Source organism: Phascolarctos cinereus, unplaced genomic scaffold, assembly GCF_003287225.1.
Source record: "Phascolarctos cinereus isolate Bilbo 61053 unplaced genomic scaffold, phaCin_HiC Scaffold_9;HRSCAF=440, whole genome shotgun sequence".
In the NCBI taxonomy this organism is placed as follows: Eukaryota; Metazoa; Chordata; class Mammalia; order Diprotodontia; family Phascolarctidae; genus Phascolarctos; species Phascolarctos cinereus.
Genome location: NW_027556402.1, coordinates 3,079,426 through 3,086,321, shown reverse-complemented (window position 1 = coordinate 3,086,321; position 6,896 = coordinate 3,079,426). Strand labels below are relative to the sequence as shown.

The following is a 6,896-nucleotide window of genomic DNA, read 5'->3' as shown; positions in this document are numbered from 1 at the left end:
AGAACAGAGCCTGGGGACACCCAAGTTTGGGAGCATGATGCGGATGGACGTCCAACAAAAGAGACTCAGGGGTGGGCAGACAGAGGGGGGAGAGTAAAGCATCTCACTGGCCTGGAGAGAAGGGCATCCGGACGGAAGCAGTGGCGGACAGAACCCGGTGCCTCGGTCGCCAAGATGCCCCTGCCGATATGGTATTTGCTGCTGTCTGCAAGAGGAGCAGGCCATATTTTAATCTCCAGGAGATCCAAACCAGCCACACTTGAGCAAATGCTTCATTCTCACTGTCGGCATAACTTTTACCAGTATGAGGAGAGCTTGTTCTCCCCGTCTGGTACAATTAGATAGAGTACCAGACCTGGAGTCTTGAAGACTCGAGTTCAAATCTAGCCTCAGACCCTTCCTAGAACGGTGTGATCCTGGGTAAATCACTTAGCCCCAGTCTGCCTCAGTTTCCCCATCAGAAAATGGGGAGAAAAACTCCTATAAATGCACGCTGTTATAGTCTCTATGCCTGGAGCAGGGGATCAATCCCTTCAGAGGCCCATTAAGTACCGAGGCCCATTGGCTCATTTTGTGACCAGGGGAGTTACTGCATGAATCCATCTGCAGCCTGCCCAGGAGCCGAGCAAAGCTTCGGCCCATTTGTCTTGAGGATGGCCTTGTCCAGGCTGGCGGGACTTATCTCTGGCTGCGGCTGTGAGAGTGAGGATGAGGACGCCGATCTCCCGGCGATGGCTTTGGAAGCAGAGAGCCAGGGTTTGGCTGCCAACTCTGCTGCTTGGTGTCCAGGTGAGTGGGGCGGGGCTCTCAGCAGTCACCTGGAGGTCTGTGCTCCTCAGAACATCCCCCAGCCTCCTCTTCTCCTGGAGAACCCCCCAAGCCTTCTACTGATCCCATCCTCACCACCATCCTCTGAACATCCTTCTTCCACGTGGGTTCCCACCACGCATCCCGCTGCAGAGATCCTCTCTCCATGGAAGGCAGGGCCCCCTCCAGCCTGCTGGGTCTCCTGGCTCTGCCCCTTACCACATCTATGCCCTGGAACAAATCTCTTCTCTCTGGGCCTCAGTGCCCTCAGCTTGGCCTGCGCCCCCCCACACCAGCTCTAGATCTGGACCCTATTTTGATCTAAGAGGCTACGATCCGATTTTACAGGTGAGAGAACCAAGACCTGAAGACCTGAAGAGCCTTGTCCAAGGTCACTCCCAGAGTCGCTGTCCTCGCAGCCAGTGAGTTAGTAAGCAGCAGCTGGGCACAGGGATGCCTGGGGTGAGGCATCCCAGACCGGGGGCCCGGGCTGGGACTTCTCCAGATGCACAAGGGGTAATGACACTCCTCGGGGCCAGGGTTTCTGTCACTTTTCTCTTTGTACCCCCAGCAACTAGCACGGTTCCTGGGACATAGCAGGCGCCTCAGAAATGCTCAGGGATGGATTAGAGAGGAAAGGGCACTAAATCAGGAGTCAGAAGGCAGAAGTTCAAATCCGAGCCCCTCCGCTGCTCGCCAGAGGCCTGTTTCCTTTTCCATACAATGAGGTGTGGGACCAGATGGCCTGGGGGTCCCTGGGAAGCTTGGACAGAGATGGTAGTGTGTGCTGTTCTGTAGCTGCTCTTCCCTGGGACACGGGGCCAGTGTTGGGAGGCTCCCTGGGATCGTCTGGCCGAGGCCTAACACATCTGCACTTTGGGGAAGGGGACAGAGGGGACGGGGGAGAAATTCTCTTCATCTGACTGTGGAGTCCGGCCATGCCAGTAGGACTAGTTACACACAGAGTCAACCTTGGGCCCTGCCCACTTCCTTATCAGCAGTGCAGTCTCCCCTGAAAGAGGCCTCCCTCCCCATAATGCCCCCAGGTGCCCCTGCCCCTCACCTGCCAGCTACAGCTAAGCCAAGTATTGACTGATAACTGGGGTGTGAGCTGATGGATCAGAGTGACCTGGGGAATCACGGGTGGGGTGAGGAGGGCCGGGAGAAGGAAGGAGTTCCTTTATGGGGCTTTGGGTCGCCCCATCTCTGGGAAAGGGTGCATCGGGGAGGCCAGAGCTGCCTGCCTGCCTTCAGTCAGGGCTTCTTCTGAGGATCTCAGAGTGGGAGAGGGGGGAAGGGGCCCAGAATGGAGCATGGGAGGGGGAAGGGGCCCAGGATGGAGCAGAAGAGCTAGAAAGGACCAGGCCTGGAAGAGACCCTAGAGCACAGAGTATCAGGGCTGACAGAGACCTTAGAACATAGACTGCACTCACTTGGAAGGACCTTGGAACATAGAACAGAGAACGGCAGAGTTGGGAGGGACCTTAGAACTTAGGATGCCGCCAGGCTGGGGAGGGTCCCTAAAAGACAGAAGAGAGGATGGTGGGGCAGAACTGGGTGGGAGAGGGTGTCCACCTGAAAAACAAAACAAATACAGAGTTTCTTGCAGCAAGAGTTCAAGACAAGTCAAAACCTAAAGGCTTCTGGGAAAGAGCAAGAGTTTTAGACCTAGCCATGACAGAGTTTTGGATTGTAAAGGGAAATCAGAGACTTCCAAGGCTTGAAAAGGAAAGGGGTCATTTTTTCCTTCACAAGGGGATGGAGGCAGCCTTAGAAAGACCTGTGTTCACAGACAAAGCCAATGCAATCAAGAGTACAAGGGAAGCAGAAAGCTGGGAAATAATTTTTACTGCCAGTGTCTCTGATAAGCCCCTCATTTCTAAAATACATAGAGACCTGAGTCAAATTTGTAAGAATACAAGCCATTCCCCAATTGAGAAATGGTCAAAGGATATGAACAGGCAGTTCTCAGAAGAAGAAATTAAAGCCATCTATAGTCATATGAAAAAATGCTCTAAATCGTTATTGATTAGAGAAATGCAAATCAAAACAACTCTGAGGTACCACAACCTACCTGTCAGATTGGCCAACGTGACAAAACAGGAAAATGATAAATGTTGAAGGAGATGTGGGAAAATTGGAACGCTAATGCATTGTTGGTGGAGTTGTGAAATGATCCAACCATTTTGGAGAGCAATTTGGAACTATGCCCAAAGGGCTATAAAATTGTGCATATACCCTTTGACCCAGCAATAGCACTTCTAGGTCTGTATCTGAAAGAGATCATAAAAAAGGGAAAAGGACCCACATGGACAAAAATATTCATAGCAGCTCTTTTTGTGGTGCAAAGAATTGGAAATTGAGAGGATGTCCATCCATTGGGGAATGGCTAAACAAGTTGTGGTATATGAATGTAATGGAATACTATTGTGCTAGAAGAAATGATGAAGAGGCTGACTTCAGAAAAACCTGGAAAGACTTGCATGGTCTGATGCTGAGTGAAGTGAGCAGAACCAAGAGAACGCCGTACACAGTAACAGCCACGTTGTGAGATAACTAACTAACTTTGATAGACTTAGCCCTTCTCAGCAATGTAAGAATCTAAGACATCTCCAAAAGCCTAGTGATGGAAAATGTGATCCACATCTAAAGAAAGAACTATGTAGTTTGAATGCAGATAGAAGCATACTATTTGCTCTTTTTTTTTTCTTGTTTTGTTTCTTCTTCCTCATGGTTCCTCTCATTAGTTCTAATTCTTCTTTATATGCTTAATATAAATGTATCAGTAGCGCCTATATCAGATTGCACATTGTCTTGGGGAGGGGGAGAAAATTTGAAACTCAAAATCTTATGGAAGTCAATGTCGAAAACTAAAAATTCATAAATAAATTGTTTATTAAAAAAGAAAAAGACCTGTGTTCAAATTCTGCCTTAGACACTAGCTGTGTGACCCTGGGTAAGTCACTGGACCCTGTTTGCCTCAGTTTTCTCCTCTGTAAAATGAGCTGGAGAAGGAAATGGCAAACCAGTCCAGTATATTTGACAAGAAAATCCCAAATCTGGCCACAGACACTTACTAACTGTGTGATCCTGGGCAAGTCACTTAATGCTGTCTGCCTCCAGAATCCAAGAAAACCCCAAATGGGGTCATGATGAGTCAGGTAGGGCTGACCAACCACGGAGACACGAAGGAGGTCACCCACTGGTCTTCATCCTTCTAGATAAGGTAGTTAGCAGGAGCTTAACCAGTTAATTAGCTGAATGAATGAGAAGATACTGTTTTCTTTGGATGGGGTAAATAGCTATGCTAAAGAGCTTCATTTGTCCCTTTTCTTTGGCTAAAAATGTACCTGATCCCGTTATACGAATGGAATTGTGGGAGGCACATGTCCATCACTACTGATGGTGTGGATGGGATCAGTCACCTGTCTGGAACCCTTGCTGGCTTCTTTGGGCAGGGGCCAGCAAAGGATCTTGAGAATTCTTGTCAGAGTGTCAGAGCTGGCAGAGGGAGTGTCAGGTCTAGAAGGGACCTCTGGGGCAGCTCGATGTCACCATGGGTAAGGGTGCTGGCCTGGGAGTCAGGAAGCCTGAGTTCAAGTTTTACCTCAGACAACTTACAGAGCTGTGGGACCAAGGGCAAGACAGTTCACCTGTCTCATCCTCAGTTTCTTCATCTATAAAATGGGGGTGATAATAGCACCTACCTTCCAGGGTTGTTGAGTGGATCAATGGAGAGGGCGTGTGTCCTGTTTTAAATCTTAGGCGCTGTCTAAGAGCTTTACTAGAGCCAAGATCCAAGAGCTGGAAGAGATTGTAGACTGCTGAGCAGAGAACGGCGGAGAAGGTTCAATGAACCTCCACTGGTCAGTGCCTGAGGCAGGATTCACCCCCCAACCCTGCTGACTAGTGCACTGTCTCCAAGCCTGTTGGAATAGGTGGATTCTCTTACCGCTAAGTTGGCCCCCGAACACTGCCCCTATTGTGCCTCGGCTTTCCTCCCCTCCTGCCCCCGCAGCCTTCTGACCCAACCTCCGGCGGCCAGGCCTCTCTCCCAGAACGGATTAGGCCGTTCCCCTTTGGAACTCGTCCTGGGGCTTGGCTGGCTCAGTCGGTGAGTGAGCGAGACAGTACTGACTGATCCTAATGGCTGCGGCTGGCTGCGGCCCACGCTCTCCCTCCCACCCACTTCGGCCCCTCGCCACCTGGCCTGCTTTTCCACTTCTTGGCTGGAAGAGTAACCAAACCGAAGCCTCCCTCGCTCCTGGAAAGGGTGGAGCAGTCATCTTCGTTATAGCTCCCACACTCACCATCTCCGTGCCTCCTCAGAAGGAAACTCCCTTGCCAGGCCAGGCCTCCTCCGCGTATCAGATGAGATAACGGTGCCTGGCACAGTGGTGTGTGAATGAAACAGCATTTCTTAGGTCTATACTGCTTGCCAGATCCTGAACTAAATACTGGGGATACAAAAAAGTGAGCCAGCTGTTGCCCTTAGGGAGCTTGCATTCTAACTGGGAAAGTCAGCGGAAGGGGGAAGGGAGGGGAACCAGCGTTTGTTACGCGCCTACTACGTGCCAGGCACTGCTACCTCATCCCCTATCTAGAGGAGTAGCGGCCTGGGAAGGGAGGGTCCATCTGGGGTGCCTCTGAGCTGGTGAGCAGAGGGGCCGCGGGGAAATCAGTGGCCAACCTTTCCAGAAACGACGGCCGGAGGGCTTCCTTCGAGGCCAGGGAAATCACAGGTGTGGCTAAAAATAGGGAGTCTTCAGGGTACAGCCCGGAGCACCTGACTCCCCGGCAGCCCGGATTCTAGAAGAAATGACAAGGCTGCTTGGATGGGTGGATGTGACATCAAAGGACCTGGGCTCCGAAGTCCCTGAGCTCCTCTGGGGGCTGCTTCCTCCACTAAAATATCGGCGTCAGACGAGCCGATCTCTGAAGTCGAACGTGGGGGGACTTTTGGGGGCGGGGCTGGAGACGTTGAACTAGCTCAGTGGAAGAGCGCCAACTGGGGAATTTTCAGCGTGAGCACGCCTACCTCGGAAATCAGCAAACACTAAAAAAGAGCAGGGCCTGGTTTATGTATCGCTAATGGTCTAGGCTTGAGAAAGTGATGGAGACAATGCTAAGGTTGCAAGTTAAACTGAAAAGTGGGACGGACAGCTGGTTGTTAAACATTTGCCGTCGCCCCGCTGGTGTGGTTTGTGGCTGTTTAATAAGGGGAGGGATTCATCAAGGGCTGGCCTTGCTAGGCCGCGCTTAATTCCTCTTTAGACAGGGAAACCAGTTTGCCTGGTCTGCAGAACGTAAGCAGAGCAGGACTCCGATTTTACCAAAGCAATTGGTGATGTTACTGTGCGGTCTACACAGACAAATCGGGGAGATGGTGGAGAGAGGCGAATCCAGACCTGGCTGAAAGGCCAGGTCCAGAGGGCAGTGCTGCTGCCGGGGTCAGTGCTTCAGGGGGAGCCCTCTACATCAGACCCTCCGGGATCTAGGCTCGGCCCCGTGCTGGTTAGCCCTTTGCTGAATGATTCGAGTGAAACAGCGGAAGGATGCTGCGTGTCAAATATCCCGGGGGCTCAAGGCTTGGAAAGGGAGAGCGAGCTAACATGTTTGTGGCAGGCAGCACCCTGCCCAGATTCGGTCTACTGAAAAGCAGTGGGGACAAACGCGCGGCTCTTCCGTTGGGATGAAAAGATTGACTTCGCAAGTGCAAGGTGGGAGAGATAGGACTAGAAATCAGTTCTTGTTGAAAAGGGCTGGGAGTACAAGCGGACACTGACCTTTCTGTGAGTGAAGGTGTGATGATGGGCGCCATGACAGCTCAAGCCTCCTAGACATCCTCAGGAGACACTTGGTGTCCGGAATGCGGGAGGGGATTGTCTGCTGCTAGGCGGCAGCTGGGGCAGCTAAGTGGAACGGGATTGAGCACTGGGTTTACAATCAGGAGGACTCATCTTTATGGGTTCAAATCTGATCTCAGACACTTACTGTGTGACCCTGGAGAAGTCACCTGACCCCGTTGCCTCAGTTTCCTCATCTGTAAAATGAGCTGGAGAACGAAATGGCAAACTGCCCCAGTATCT

General features: G+C 51.5%; 1 long non-coding RNA gene across 1 annotated transcript; it reads right to left on the bottom strand.

Moving 5' to 3' along the window:
* Nucleotides 1–1,819: 1,819 nt before the first annotated feature.
* On the bottom strand, nucleotides 1,820–5,956 carry LOC110201252 (uncharacterized). Its single transcript, XR_013483852.1, has 3 exons — nucleotides 5,118–5,956; nucleotides 4,515–4,611; nucleotides 1,820–2,382 (listed from the first exon to the last, which is right to left on the bottom strand). It is a non-coding gene; the product is annotated as an uncharacterized LOC110201252 (long non-coding RNA).
* Between the last annotated feature and the right edge of the window lie 940 nt (nucleotides 5,957–6,896).